The sequence below is a fragment of the Lepisma saccharinum genome, chromosome 2 (assembly GCF_977018435.1).
Source record: "Lepisma saccharinum chromosome 2, izLepSacc3.1, whole genome shotgun sequence".
Lineage (NCBI taxonomy): Eukaryota > Metazoa > Arthropoda > Insecta > Zygentoma > Lepismatidae > Lepisma > Lepisma saccharinum.
The window spans coordinates 197,930,529-197,946,149 of NC_139230.1; positions in this window are offsets into that span (position 1 = coordinate 197,930,529).

Here is a 15,621-nt window from a genome sequence, read left to right on the forward strand (position 1 = left end):
CAGTTTAGATGATTCATGAACGGGCGGCTTTTGTTTTTATTAACCCTGGAAACAAAAGAAATACAGGAACGATCAAACCTGATACACACAGAGGGGGGGGGGGGTGAGGGGGAAGAGTATTTCTGCGGAATGGAAATTCAGCCCAGGACATTTTATTGTATCTGTTCTATTTCCATATTCGTGTAATTTTTAAAACAAATTCACTTTTAAGATTATTAATTTTTTCTATCTATGTTCTTCCGTTACATTTGAAGATGGGAGCAGCGGTTGGTATTTTATATTAGAGTGTGATTAGGATATAACATCACAAAATTTTTATTTAGTACTTACTCATTTTTTACATGTTTATAATATATTAGTATCAATGTGATTCCTTTCTTATCTATCTTCCGTCGGCCCCAGTCGCTGAGTGCTAAGCACAACGCGCTACGACGCCAGGGATGGTTCGAATCCTGGTCTGGGCATGGATGTTTGTGAACGTCCATTCATCAATTTCATCATATCATCCCCATCGTTGCAAATTAGCCAAAAGTGGCACAAAAAGCGACGTAAAATAAAGCAAATCAATCAATCAATCTTATCTATCTTCTAGGTTTTTAATGGAGATTCCATTTGTTATAGGTTGTTATTATATTAAGGTTTTGGAGGCCAGATAATTTATAAATTTATAAAAAGTGATTCTATTACTCTTCAACAAGTTCATCCTAATTATTTTAATATTTAATTTATTTTTTCATTCCAGTCTCCTTGGCAGAGTGGTTAGCGTAGCGCACTATGAAACCGGAGGGCCTATGTACAAGTCCTTGGTAAAGCAGGAACGTTTCATTTTCTCTTTCCCCTCGTCTGTCTCACACATCATTCATCATTCACACTCATCATCGCGGTTAACCTGGTGATATAGAAGCGACGTAAAATAAGAAAATAAAAAAAAGCCCTGACAGTCTGTGAAAACCGTGAATAACGATAGAGCAGGGTGATGCAGTCGCAGTGCCTCCTCTCGCGCGTTCACGGGTCGAGTCCTCACAAGTCACTACCTGCGCAGAGGACCTGTTTTCTTTCGCTTGCTCCACACAATCTTGGGACAGAGTATAGATCTCCGCTTTACGTTTCCATCCCTTTCAGACCTGTCAAGATCGAGAATGAGACTAACCTCTGTAAAATCGAGACACGGCTGACAATTAGTGTCCGAGACTTTCGTAGGATATTTGAAATAAAAAATAAAAAATCCTAAACTGAATTTACTTTACTATGAGACTCCATCAGACATGCCAAGCGGATATCTGCCTGATTATAGGTATATGGGGAAGTCGTTTAATTTGTTTATACTTGTAGTATTTACGAAGTCAATCCATTAGTGCCAACTGTGTGCCTGTGCTTCGGGGTTGTATATATCCAAGATGAAGTTAAGTTTTTTGAGGCTTAGTAACCTTCAAGCGAGGCAGCAAAGAGAAGAACGCCGTTAAGGGCATAAGGGAGGGTTTCCGCGAGATTCTCTCCTCAGCGGCTGCTCGGAGCACTGTTGCCAACTTAGCTCTTTTGGAGCCACTCGTGCACTCGTTTGGCTGTGAACTGCAGCGGCTTGATGACATGTATATGCTGCGAAAATTTGTACTGTGACACATTGGAAATATTGTTTACACTATATAACTCAAGATACGAGACGAGACCGGGAAGGAGACGAGAACTAGATGGATATTTATAAATCGAGACGGAACCGAGGCTCTGTCAGATCTCGTCTCGGTATCATCCCTATTCGTAATCCGTATTTGTTTCATTTCTTAGAATGTTATACTCCGCTCCGGCCTCCGTGGCGAAATGTTTAGCACAGCGCGCTACGACGCCAGGAGTCCTGGGTTCGAATCCCGGCCTGGTCATGGGTGTTCTTTGTAAGTGTCCCTTTATCAATTTCATCATATCATCACTCATCCTCATATTCGCGATTAGCCAAACGTGGCAGAAAAGCGAAATAAAATAATCCAAACCAATCAATCAAATCAACTTAGAATTGTACAAGGAAGCCACTATCCGATCCTACCGAAAAAGCGCACATACATTGCGCCATTTCAAATGTAAATTTGGAATAAGCCAATGCCAATCATTTACGTGTCGTTAATGCAGTTTCAATGATTGTGAACAATTGACGCAAAAGTAACCTCAGTTCCTGCATACTTTTCTTTTAGCACTTGAGGGTCTCAAAGATATACTAAGGAGGAACCCTCTCCAATCATTACATTGCAGTTCCAGTGAATCAGCTGTGCTTTTCTACAGCTATGAGTATCACTTTACGTGTATTATATTTTTTATCTGCCTCTCTTCACTGTGAGGACGTGCAGCGTATACAATTAATGAATCAATAACCCAAACGACAACGACATCGGTTGATGTTGCCAAGTCATTGAAGGCTCATTCATCACCTACAAAACCATATCACACATTACAATAGACACACTCGACGCACACATACGTCTGCTGCAGAGACCGCTGATTTGTGTCATAAATTTTTCCTGCTTCATTGATTTTTCTTACTGTATAAAATCGCCAGACAGTCAGTCATTTCTTTTTTAGAAGGGATGGCTTTGTGCATATGCCACCCCCTTGCGATGGGTCATCAGGGTAACGGCAAACTTGGTGCGATAATATGACGAAAACATGAATTCTGTCTCCTCCGTAGTGTTGCCATATCTGCACAGTGAATTATTCTGCCATCTGTGTGTGTGCACCATTCATTACTTAGATTTCAGATTGGTAATTTTGAAACTCCAGTGTTCATTTGAAAATGACCTGCATCTATCACTTTAGCGTTTGAAAATATTTGCTTTGAGGAGAGACCATTGCTGCAACGAACTGGGACGTTTTCTTCCATTTTAAATATTTTCGAAACATTTTAAGATTGCAGTTCCCCCCTTTTGGGGCATATTATTTTTGCGAGGGGTCCATTCTCTTCAAATCGAAATGTTCTAGTCTTATTTGTAACACATCGTAAGACATGCTTGCAAAACGTAACATATTTTTACGATTTTAAAATACACAAAAACGGTTTCAATCGCTACAAACAAATTCATCAACGTGCACAAACATTTCCAGGTGATTTAATATATATTAGTTTATTCCGTCATTTTACTTGAATATTTAGGGCTTCCACGATGGCGCAGTGGTAGCGTTGTTGCCTTGTAATCAAGGGGTCCCGGGTTCGATACCCGGTGGAGGCACAAGTGGTTCGGATCCCACTTCAAACTGTAGGTCCAGTCCCGATTAGCCTTACTGTGCATAAAGTGCATAAATCAATCAATTCTTGAATATTTAATGTACTGTACATCAGACCGAACAAAATCCCGGTACGTCCTCTGTCCATGTTCACCCTAATTCCGTTAGGACGTTGAAAAGATACACTCACGTCATACCTTGCAATTAGAACAGCCTAGTTTATACTATTATATCTAATACATATAAACATAAGACACACACTGACAGTGAAATTACGCTCGAAAGATATATAGATTGTAATTTTTGTTCCTAGATGGCAAAACAAGATCGTCATAAAATTCCCGCAAAGGTATAAAGTTGATAATTATTTCTTACATTTGTAAACACTGTAATTGAACGTAAAAGCACGCGAAAAATACAATGTATGTTTGGTTTAAGAATAATTGCCAGTTTAGATTCAACTCGTTTCAATCACAATCTCTATCAAAACTGTGAGGCAAGGAACTTCTCACTACGCTGATTAGTCGTCGAATACCTATTTATTGACAAGTTGAGTTTATAGTCACCTTCCAAAGGCATTGCTATGCACTTGGCCTTGCCTGAGTTAATGGCAAGTGACGACAAGGAACTCTTCACTTGATTTATATCTTCAATAGCAGTATTTATAATCGAACAAGCTTACTCCAGTGAAACTTGCACTTCCTCAGCCTTGCCAATTCGACTATTTTTTTTGAGAGAGAGGGAGGGGTGTTTTGCTCAATACGTCATACTAATAAAATTCTTCCACCCTCTCGGTGCTCTCACTTCAGCCATGACTGTACAGTAACCTACAGTTCTGGATTGTAAAACCGCATTGCAAATCAATGGTTCAACCAAGAAGTATCCGTGACTATACATATTTTTCAAACTGAAAATCTCTACATTGTTGTGTGCCAAATCATAATGAAAATGTCTTTGCCTGGCATTTTGTTACACTGCGCAACGAACTTCCATCGCGGATAGAACCCTGAACCCCTTGATTACAATGCCACAGCGTTACCACTACACATATCGGGAAGACAAAAATAGGTATGTGTTTGTACGTATAATGTATACTTCTGTTCAGATAATGTTTCACATACTTCAACTGTCCAACCTTATAAAATGTGCCACTTTATGTGGACAGGAGTGTACGGAATCAACTATCTAAAAGTACTTTTTATAGACATATAATTACAATATTTGACTCTTTACAACATAATTTATGCATTCTAATAATTCATATCAGGTTTAACTTAGATGTATTTTGTTATGAATTAAATGCAGTTATGAATGCAGTCAGGAGAAAATTACCATTGTAATGGAATCAGTCTTAACATTCCTATAATTTGTGTTTTAGTTGGCAAACAACCCAGATAACGGTAACAATCAAAAGGCAACACTCAATTCAAGGTTGTTTCTCAGAATAGGGTGCAAGTATTTCATCCTCTTTTTCAATAAGTTCCTAACAACGGATTTTTTTTTCTGACAGTACATTTAGATTGAGTCTAGAATTTTCATCTCACACTCTTTGTCGAAATGTCTGTAGTTTATGGAGTTGGAACGCCAGAAGTCATAGGTTTTGTGTTTGACCCATCACATCTTCGACCAGGTCATCATTGAATCTCTTCTTTGCGATTAACCTAGAGATGTTGAAAATCAAAGTAAAATATCCAAAGTCGAAAGTTTATGCACTATGTTCTTTCTTAAATTACTCAGCTTGCTTTTCGTGTGTGCATATCCTGGAATAAACTAGAACCCAGTCACCGACTCGTTCCTGCTTGCATTGCCCTACCATTTCCTAAGATAAATATTTTGACAATGAACCACGCAGGGGGCACGAAGGATAAGCTGCAGGATACGACAATATTCACTGGTCACGAGATCCGTTCAGAGAACCACACACGCAGGTTCCCAGCGAGGAAGCCGATCTCCTGGAGAGGGAAAGGAAAAAAAATAATTCCATAACCTTCGTTTCGCACGGTAAGATTATCAATGAAGCCAAATTATGATCTGCCGACTCCGCAGTTCAGGATAATATTCCCAACTGGTTGGACTTTCTTTTTCTTTTCCTTTGACTCTCACTGTGTGGGTGACCAACGAGACTGCTTGCGTTTGGCGTTCCTGTCTATCGTAATGTTACACATAATGGATGAGCTTGTCATCTGGGGCTTGGAAATGTGCAAGAGGACAGTAGGTGGTTGTTGTTCGTTGTAGTGATCGCTGTTCGGCATGCACGTTTGCCATCATCTCTTGTGAACCACCGTCAATTAACAGCCATTTAAGCACGAGACAAGGCCAGGTACATGGACATTAAGTGAATTTCTTCACCATTTTACATAACGGTTCTGACGTAGCCGGTAAGCAACTGCCAACACTTCAGAAAAGTTTCCACGCCGCTCGGTAAAACTAATTTTGTTATTGGGAACGTGGGCAGGCATGGACAGGTGTTCATCACTTTTTTTCCATTTTTTAACTCGGCACAATATCCTTTGGAGGAAAGCAAGGAACAAACGTGTTATCGTGTGTATGATGAACAGGGCACTTAAAACGTATTTTCTGGAAGTTAACAAGGAGGGTTCCAAGTGAGAGTAGAGAAGTTTGAAGCAGCCATTCTCAGTCTTGCAAGAACAATATACATCACGGATTATAATAATGTCCAGCACGTTTTCTCTCTTCCATGCATATACTGAGCTGATAAATTTCGACGAGTTCGTTGTGGGTCAGTGGCTAGAGTATATTTATTTCTGGCGCATGACTTCAATAGTAATTTTTTTTCTTTTTCGTTTTCAACGTGCCTTCCTTGCTTCATCACGAATCTTTCTGAAGTGATTTAAAAGATGTAAATTCTAATTTTCGACTAGTCCTAGCTACCTATGTATTTCCTTGTACTTGTCGACCAATTTTAATGTTTTTATTCAGTTATACTTATCGTGCTGGTAATGTATATTGTGAATTAAAATACACAAAGAAATAAATAAATACATAAAATCTTTAACTATCTACTGAAATCAGTGGACATGATGAACTATTTGAAGTATCACGAGATTATTTCGGAAGACAACAAAACTTTAGATGAGAAGGAATTATTTAATTTTCTGAAATGTCATTGTTATTAGTATGTATGTAAATTAGATGGATTAAATTTTCAGTTCATACAAAAAAAATTGTATAAGATTTACAAGAGCAGATTGAAATCAGATAAATGAGTGATGTTATGTGAGTGATACTTCATCAGTGACATCAATTAATCACCCATCCTCATCTTCACGATTAGCCAAAAGAGGCAAGAAATCGATCGAAGGAAATTAAACCAAATGAATAAATCAATTAATCAATTATAAAGTGTGAAACAATTTTAATTTTATTTCTTACTTGGTAATTGTAAAGTTTTTGCAAGGACAATAAGGATTTTTGTCAATATAATAATCCAAAGGTTTCCGATACACTATCCACTTCTCATTATGAGCTGGTGTTCATACAATTTTACCAAGTCTTTATTGATAATACTGCTAATATACGAGGCTGAGGACATTTTTTAAAAATCTATCTCGTATTTAGACAGTTAAGCACATATTGTAACGTATTACATGTATTCAACAAGGCTTATTTCATTAAAAATATTCCTACGTTCATCATTACAACACTGGAAATCTCACGGTATGAAGTCTTGATGACGAACACACCCTTCCTCACGGAAAGGGGGGGGGGGGGTATTTTCTAGGGCTGAGAGCAGTAAGATTTGATATATTAATTAATGAATATCATACAATAACGAATATTTGTGTTGAAAGAGCATGTGTTTATCTGTATGTTATTCTTTACCGGAGACAGTAGGATTGGATTGGATTGATTTGTTGTTTTAAGTCCACTTTATGCACAGTAAGGCTAATCGGGACTGGACCTACAGTTTAAAGTGGGATCGGAACCACTTGTGTCTCCACCGGGTATCGAACCCAGGACCCCTTGATTACAAGGCGATGACGCTACCACTGCTCCATCGGGGAGGCCCGGAGACAGTAGGAGAGCGGAGGTGTCCGCCCCCATTGCCGTAACTGCAATAGATAATACCTATCCATCCCCACTTACTAATGTACAGCCACTGACACTTCTGGGTTTTAACAGCCCCGTAGACTTCTATGGTATCATTGCAACCCAGAATTGTCTGTAACTGTACAATGCGGTGGGGTATCCAAGCTTAACCATGACTCAAAAAGTGCAATGTCATACATTAATGGGAGGGGTTCATTGGCCCGTAGTGAAAAAAAAATTTTTTTTTTAGTATAATATACTGTATATCCTTCATGAGATAATTTATGTGTAAATAAAAAAGCAATGTTCGCTGTGCACATTGCACCGTGCAATGAAAGCACATATACAGGGATGTGGAGGTGGCCCCACACATTCTCGATCTCGGCCATTCTTTGGAGGTGATGTGATTAGCACCCATACTCCGTAATATGTATGTTGATTGTGTCAAATATCTTGGAGAGTTATGTAACTGCCACCTCATTGACATGACTCTCCCACGAGTAGCGTATTGGATAACCCAGTCATGTTATAAGCAAGATGTCCTGGGTTCGATTCCTGGTGTATGGAATTGCACAGTGAATCAGATTCCACTTTAAATTGCAGACCCAGTCTCGATTAGCCTGTCTAAGCATAAAGTGGTATTGAAAAAAATCAACCGCATTGGTCATTCCATCATGATTTATTCTCTGAAGATTCTGGGTTCGAATCCCAGGCAGGGAATCCTTGTGTCCTCTTTGTTCTTTCATCAGTCATGGTCATCGTCCAGATTAGCGAAGAATAGAACAGACAAGTTTAAAAAAAACAAATAATGGTGTGTATGCTATTTCTTCTCTCCGTCACTGATGTCATCGGTGTGTTTAATAATATAAACTTGAACATTTAGCCCCAATAATGTACGTATGTATCGTTTGGAAATATTAGCACAAGAACATTTTTATTGTCCGTAAAAGGAAAGAAAAACTCGCCACTTAATTATCTTGCAAAATTTGCATGTATACTATAGTTTAGGAGAAATTTGATGGGGTGGGTATTTCCAATACTGGATTTGATTGAACTTATAAGTGTTTGTTTATGATAATTTTAATGGTATTTCATGCAAAAGTGGCACATACATAAAAATATCTACGTATATGTGTATATATTTGTTATTCACATGGAGAATGAAGGGAGTAAGAAATTAAAAATACGATTTTAAAACCAAATTAAGTGACAATGAAAATATTTACGCATGATTCCAAGTATTTATGCGCACGCATGCGTGTGTACATATGCATGTATGCGCATACATACATACATTTAATGCTAATTCACGTTTTCGGTAATAATAAAGGGGCTGATTTTGACATTTCTATCGTCCAAAGATCGATTTGAAGACAAACGTCACAAATGGAGTAAATAGGATTGTATTTGCGTTGTTTGTGGCCATGGTGATGAGTTCAGGAACAATTAAACAATATAATGATGCAGGACGCGGACTCCGATAATTCTATGCATGGCTTGCCTTCAATCAATATGCAAATTTCCGATAATTGTGTAAATACAGACGATATATCTAAAGTACATAGTGTCCTACTCTTCTTTGTTGTGGCGCAGTAAACCAAATTCTCGTCGTCCTCTTGATGCATGCATATTTGGGGTGGAAACAATGGAATATACGGCTAGAGCTTTTGAGTGCATTGAAAGGCAGGTGATACTTGATTGTCCCTTTCCACATTACGTGAAATCTTCAGGTTACCGAAAAATACGCTTCAAGGATGCATCCAACCATACGTTATGTTTCCACTAAAGTAAGAATGAAGCTGTGCAATGAGTGCATGCATGAGGGATGTAGGGATACCGCTCCACATATTCTGCCTCTCCCCCCCCCCAACTTTCCCGAATTGAGTTGGTGTGATTCAGCACCCAGTTTAGGCCACCGTACACCAAAGGATCCGGTTCGAATCCTGGCCTGGGTGTTTATTTGTGAGTGTCCAGTCTTCAATTTCACCATGTCATCAGTCGCGATTAGCCAAAAGTGGCAGAAAAGCGACGCTACATAACAAGAAACAAAGGATCGCGCCTACACTCTGTCTTGGGAATCTGCGGAGCAAGGCCGTACATAACGATAGAGATGGGGAGAAAGCGAGTGGGCGCTTGCTGTAGAGATTCGAGGAACATAATGTAGGTACCCATTTGTGAGAGGAGATGTAGCTTCGGAGCTACTTATGCTGCAACATTTGTGTGTGTGTGTGTGTGTGTGTGAATATCAGTGGCGTAGAATGGGCAATTCGGGTGGGAACGCCAAGTCCGAAGGAAGGGTCGGCCCTTTCTTGCTTAATAATTTACTTATGGTATTAGTCGCCACAGGTATTGTTTATTTGCCTGAAGTCAGCTGGGTTTTCAATAAAACATCATCCATGCATGTTTTAGCTAGAAAATTAGATGCCTCACTATGCCACAGATGTTTTGAACTCTGGTGTTTTATACCTTTCTGCATGACGCAAGTCATTAAGAAACCTACCTGAATCACAAGCGCCTCTGCACAACAGTAGACGTCATTGTTGTGGATGATCCAACTACTGATTGATTTGGTTTATTTTACTTCGCTTTTCTACCACTTTTGGTTAATTGCGAATATGAATATGAGTGATGATATTGAAGAAGGGACACTCACAAAGAACACCCGTGCTCACGCCGGGATTCGAATCTGGGGCCTCTGTCGTCTTGGCGCCCTGTGCAAAACACTCTGACACGGAGGTGGGTGGATGATTCAACTATAGTACACTCAACTGACGTAACAGTGCCGATTAGTAATTCAGACCACTGTTTATTACATCTTGAGAATGTTGATAAACATTTTAAAATAATTTTATCCAGAGACCATTCGATGTTAAGAGTTTTCAAATGAATGCTAAACATTTCCATTGACAGATACTAACAAAAAAGTAATAATAATAATAATAGAAAAGAATAGTTTTGTGGGTTAAGTGGTAGAGCAACTACAGGCTGAACTTCTACCACGAGGACATCACCAACTTATTTGACAAAAACTGTTTTGATCTTTTAGTTTCTAATGCACGTCGCTGTTCGTGCGATAAATTATACAAGGCAGTGGCCATTAAGAAGCAGTATATTTGAGATTGGTAAAGTTACGTCAGTCAATATTGCGTATTGTAGAATCACATAGCACGAGTTGCGTGAGCGCGAAGAGCGAAGAGCCGAGTAGGAATTCTACCGCTGTCGTCTGCTTCAGAAGGCAGGAAGGGTCACATGAACCAATCACGGTAGTAGCCCTCTGCTCCGTACGCTGGCGTACGAGAGAGCATTTGGGCGCGCGTGCTGTAGAGATCCAAGCTTCCCTCCAGATAGACAGCAAGGTATATAAATTCCTTTACGCCGAACCTGCCCTGCGTCCGGCCAGTAAAGGCATTGAAAAAAATGCTAGAACGAGTGTTGTTAGTGGAGCGTTGCAAGCGGATCGCGAAAAATAGCTATTATAATGCCATGAAGGTCAAACGTCCATGAAATTAGTCAAGTTTTACTTTATATTGACAGCATTTACGCATTTTTGAAATTTTAAATCTGGGAACGCCGGTTTACGGGCGTACTATAGCGCTACGCCACTGGTGAATATGTGTTTGCATATTAACATATAATTTGCATTGTATCAACAAAACGCAACCTACACCTTCAGTAATTAGAGGTTAATCTTATGTAGAAGTGCAAAGAAACAATATATAAACATTGACGGAAAACTCTTGCCTGAAATCACCTACAGTGGAAATCAAACCTGGGTACTCGTCTGACAAACCTCTACCAACTGTTAGTTAATTAATTGATTAATTCATTTTCTTTATTTTACTTCGCTTTTTGTGCCACTTTTGGCTAATTTGGGAAGATGTGGTTAAGTGATGTCATGATGAAATTGTTGAATGAACACTCACAAACATCCATGACCAGGTCACGATTCGAACCCTGGACCCCTGGCGTCGTAGCGCGATGTGCTAACCACTCCGCCACGAGGGAGTGGTTAGTTAAGTAAACCCTATTAAGACAAAAATATAGTTACATCATTATGCCACTAATAACTTTTACCTTATTAAATCAAGCATTATTTATAGCCACCCCCGCCAGGGTAATGGTAACGCAGTCACCTTGTCATCAAGGGATCGCATGCTCAATCTCCGATAGAGGCACATAGTGGTTCAGATCGTAATGTATAAAGTCTTAAGTCTAATTCTAATTAGCCTATCTGTGCTTAAAGTGGACTTAAACAAATTTTCACATCATTGTCAGGTACATTGCATAATATTCCTTTGCTCCACACATCCAGTTCTGTGGCATAACACCAACAAAATTACTTAAACTTCATTTAGTGCCATTTGTTACTATATCCATTTGTAAGAAATATATAAATCTGGTCTCAAAACGTATCTTACTCTTAGGTCTATCAATAAGAAACAAACAATACCAACACAGGGTCTCCCCGATGGTGCAGTGGTGCCGTCGTCGCCTTAAAAATCAAGAGATCCAGTGTTCGGTATCGGTGAAGGCACATAGTGTTTCGAGTACCACTTTAAATTATAGGTCCATTCCCGATTAGCTTCTCTGTGTATAAAATGGACTTAAAACCAAACTTAAACAAACAATACTTACAAAAAGCCTGAAGTTATCTCACAATGGATTAATTTATGTTGTATGGTACCTCAAATTCAAAACCTTTGGAGAATATCCAAATTTCGATCCATACGAAAACCTACTTTCAGAAAACAACTTCAACAAACTAGCACTCCGACGACAAGTGACTTCCTCCTTCTTTACAAAATAATTAACGGTATAATAGACGATTCTAATATTTTATCAGCCGTAACATTTAATGTTCCCGTTTTTAAAACACGTCCCATACACAAAATATTTTGATTGCCAGAGAGCAAAAACGTCATTTCTTTCTACCTCTCCGGTGTGGAGAGCGTGCAACTCTTTCAACACAATTTCGAGTGTGTAAATAACACCATTGATATTTTTGCAATGAGTTTACACAATATTGAAACATTGCAGTGAATCTATTGTAAGAATATTATGTAAGCAATTATGTAACTAAACACACGGCCATGAAAACATTCGGCTGGGCAGAATTCCGCTGATACCACTTATTGGAAAAGCAAAGCGATAGCGGGACAAAAGTCGCTGGTTCCCGCGCACTGTGTGGCAACGTCAACCGGGCTGCGTTGCCTAGTTCATGCGTCAGACCGACCTCTCTCCGGGGCATACAGTTGTCATCCCTGAACTTTGGAGCAAATACTGTCAGTTTGTATCACATGAATTACAAAGACCAACTCTACAACGATATCTATAATTCTCTTAAAGCTTCGAACATACGGGGTTGTGCTTCAACGTGGCAACAGCGCGAACTTGTGCCACCCGCCTAATTTCATGGCCGTGCGTTTAGAGCACTTTAATTGGGATCGGTCTGTTGGGATCTATCAATAAATAAATAAAACACCATATGAACTTTAGTTCGTGTAGTTTTTCTTTACAATCGAGTATTTCATTTACAGGACAAGACCATAACGACCATTGAAAATTTACTTTTGAAATACGTTCTTTTTTTTGTGGAGATAATCACAAAGAGGAGGAACCCTATTTTGATGGGAGAGAGCGCGTCTGTTGTTGGTCAACAAGTTCGTTTACTTACAGAGAGCGAAATTGACCCTGTTTCTCCGTGAACTCGCATTGACCTTGATTGGCGTGGCCTCAGCTCGGCCTTGTAATTAGCGCACGGGGAGGAAATTGACTTGCAGCCGAGGTTCCTGGTTGGATCTGCTCCATTACACTCCAGGGAGAAAGGGTCGGATTTGTATAATTGGTGTGCAGCATCGTCGACCTAACAGCACAATTCGACAAGCTCCAACAAACCGTCGCAAGGGACAAATTCGGTTGATCACGGCCGGAAGTCCTTAGCCAACAATTGTTCCGCGTCTGCTGTGGAAGTGAAAGAGAGGAGCACGTTTTATACATGATCCACACTGCAGACAATTTTAATTAGAAACGAACTTCAAAGAGCTGGAAATAGTTTTCAGTTTGGATGATTCTGCTTTTCTTTTTTTTAAAGGTTTGGGTACCGGAGGGAAATTTTAGATTAAGGCATGTTTCGTATATCAAATTTTAGTACTTTTTTAATGTAAAATATTTTATTTGGAATTTTAAGTATTCCACATTGAAATATTGCAAGTGGAAATTACAATGTTACATATAATATTAATCCATTAATTTTGCTTCTATTACTTTGTATGTGTGTATAATAAAACTTCTACGTATACTTAGAGGCATTTGAAGGGGAATATAGGGAGGGATGGTGGCAGCGTCCAAGCAATAGACAGAGATTATAAACAAACTCTTGGTTTACTTACATAATTAAAAGTGCACATTGTACCAATGTAATAACTTTTTACTTTTCAACAAGTTCTTGAAAACCAAACTCTTAAAGTGCAGAAAACTGCTGAGTTGCTTGCTTCACACATAACATTTTTATCTACAGTTTTCGTTTTACAATTATAGAAAAAAAGTGATCGCATAAAGGAAATAATATGGAAGATATAAAAACACGATTATGCGTAACTTGGGGCAACGTACGATAAGCGAACCTTGAGGATTAATTCACCCTCAGTGACATTGTTAACCGCAAACTAATGATGAGAGAAGGAAGAAAATTGTTAGTACATGAAGTTACAGTTGTTAATGTTGTCACACATGTGTAAGTAACTGGAGGCCAACTTGTTAATAATACATTTAAGTTATTGTCTATGTTATGCCAGTAATTAGATCCATGATACAGTCAAAGTAAAAATTTCAAAATATCAGAATACATAAGCACAGATCGCATCTTTATAGTACCAGTTACAACTAATACAACTAAAAAATAAGTTCAAACTATAATGTTGGTCGTCACCTGTAATCTGGCAGCTACCGAAGAAGACGAAAGATTTGGGCATCCAGTCGAGAGCGTACTAACTTGAATAAGTACGCACGGAACACTTGATCTTTACAAGTTAAGGGCATACGGGACAGTTTCCACGGGGCTCATCCCAAGCTCTTCCCCCCGTGGCAGTGTTGGCAACTTAACTCTCTTAGAGCCAGAACTGGCTCTTTCGTGCACTCGTTTGGCTGTGAACTGGGGCGCCTGCCCCCGTGACCCACTATGATGCCATCACTGGTTCCGGCCCACATAGACCAACTTTTGCCATGATTATACATTTTGCACGTGACGTGATATTGTTATATTGGCTGCGTCGCCCCACCCCCTCTTATATCCCCAGCTGCTTTTTTCTATGACGCCTTGTTGACGTGAAATTGACATAATATTGTTATCAGGGAATCCTTTATTTTCGATTTCATACGACCATCGGTGGATTATTGAGATGGGTGATGTCACCGGATGTAGATGGTGAAAACTAAGAATAAATTGTCATCAATTTAGAGTTAACGGTAATACATAGCAGCACCCCAACCCTTTGACAACTTGCTTTACCCTAGGAAGCACTTTATCCAGCCTTCGTAAATCTAGCTCCTTGAAAGTCAGTTTTAACTCCATTTAAGGTGAAATATAGGTCTTTTATGCGCATCAGGTTTTGCAGCACTGCCAGGATGGCCGTAGGAGGCAAGGAGAAATCCATTGGGCTTATGGGAGTATTATTTGACTTGTTCTCTTGGGAATATCAAACTTCCGATGGAATGGAAAAATATATCAACGGGAAGAAGGCAGCTTGAAGATGCATTTCACCAGCGGAATAGTCGAAACTTCCATTTGATTATTCATCATATTTTTCAAATATCGTATCCAGCTTAATCATCAACATTAAAAAAACGCTTCCACTTGCAACATGGAGAGGAACTCATACTATTGGATACAGCCAGTGTTTTTTTTTTTTTAGCGGTGCCTATTCGGGCGATATTAACATAAATGCACAGTTGGTGCGTAACTGTAACTCCTCACCTTAAGTTGTTACCTTTCCAAATTTATGTAAAATATATAGCCTGTGAGCTCTATTAGTGTTTGAACTAGTAATCAAATAATATTTTTGATTCAAAATGTTAAAAAGCCTAACTATCCTTTTTGTTAAGCCTGGAAATGCAATATTTTTTTATCGAAATTACTAGTAGAGTCTACATCTATTGTTGTTTTAAGGAATGTAATTCTGTTGATTTGAAAGCAGGTGTTGTACTCCACTTATTGACTTTTCAATTTCAATTCATCATCATCATATTGTGGAACATATTGTGAGTATAATTATGATGGACAATTCGACTACTGCTGTTGGGTGTACAACAGGTCATAAAAATTAATTTCACGATAGTTAATTCTATTAAGTTTTGATTTTAATTATTAGT